This window comes from Ochotona princeps, unplaced genomic scaffold (assembly GCF_030435755.1).
Source record: "Ochotona princeps isolate mOchPri1 unplaced genomic scaffold, mOchPri1.hap1 HAP1_SCAFFOLD_3227, whole genome shotgun sequence".
Taxonomy (NCBI): domain Eukaryota; kingdom Metazoa; phylum Chordata; class Mammalia; order Lagomorpha; family Ochotonidae; genus Ochotona; species Ochotona princeps.
In genome coordinates this window covers 13,350-14,600 of record NW_026698149.1, presented here as the reverse complement: position 1 = coordinate 14,600, position 1,251 = coordinate 13,350, and the positions used below count along the sequence as shown (strand labels likewise).

At 53.7% G+C, this 1,251-nt stretch overlaps 1 non-coding gene across 1 annotated transcript; it reads left to right on the top strand.

Annotated features, from left to right (window-relative positions):
• Window positions 1-527: 527 nt before the first annotated feature.
• On the top strand, window positions 528-609 carry TRNAS-CGA (transfer RNA serine (anticodon CGA)). Its single transcript has one exon. It is a non-coding gene; the product is annotated as a tRNA-Ser (tRNA).
• Window positions 610-1,251: the final 642 nt, after the last annotated feature.

The window sequence follows — 1,251 nt, the reverse complement described above, 5'->3', positions numbered from 1 at the left end:
CTGAGCTGCGAATTCCGTCTGTAGGTCCAGGGTACCTCATGCAATTTGCAAGGAGCACAGTAACGGACGCTGAAATGAACAGAAGGTATCGCATGGCTGAAGTGTAATAATAGTGCTGTGCTGGCGCGGGCCGGTTTGTCCTAGCTGGTGAGCTGTTAGGATATATGTTCTGGCACACACAGTCAAGGAGCTGTGCACTGGACGGACAAGCTCAGGCCACACAATTGCAGAAGAGCTTGCACGAACACCGATTTGTGATGACTTTTTAGCGCCTCGCCCGCTTCGTGACGCTTGAGGAGTGATTTAAGTGCCGTAACACTTTTGCTGGCGTGTTTCCGTTCATGCCCTTTCAGTAAGTACGGCGGACCGGGCTGCAGCGATCGGTGGAGTGTCACAGGGAGTGTCTAACGCAGAAGGTAGAGAAATTTCTAAGGGGCTACGACTAATCAGAGGGCATCTCACGAAGTGCATCAGACAGATCTGGTATGAGCTTCCTCGTGTGCTGTGCGACTAGGCGTCAAATACGAGGCGGTGTGTCCGAGTGGTTAAGGAGACGGACTCGAAATCCGTTAGGCTTTGCCTGCGCAGGTTCGAATCCTGCCGCCGTCGGCTGGGGCAGATAGTGATGTAGTGCGGCGCAACCGCAGGAATGCTGCCGCTCACGCACTATTGTACTCATTCATTCAGTTTTCCTGCCACGCACTGGAGATACCGCCGTAAAACTCCTGAGGTGCAGCTGTATTCCCTGATACACACTTTTCTGTCACGCACGGCAACAACGCTATGCTACGCGTGACCTTCACCGTCTCTACACATGTGCGCCCTTCTGTATGGGCAGCACCGTGACATCTGCGTGGCTCCGCCCTAAACGCTTTGCACATATCTTACCAAGTCACAGTTACCTCCGCCAGCGACCTCCCACCGTGGTGCCTGTCGCTTATATTACCTAACTCCCTCAAAGCTGACTTGATACACTGCCCTTCTTGCCAAAGGTGAACACCTGCCGGTCGCTGGATCTTGATACGGTTAGAATCACGAAGTGAGAGCGAATGCCAACAGCTACGGAAGGACCGAAGATACCTTAGTCGCAGCAAGCGCCATGCAGACGCTACGAACGAGAACGAACAAGGGGCAGATGCGCCCGCATAAGCACATGCTCCAAATACATGAACTACCTATGGACACACAGACGGCGGAGGATGTACGCATAAAGCAGGCACTGCCGCTGGTTTAGCTCCAACGGCTGGTCGC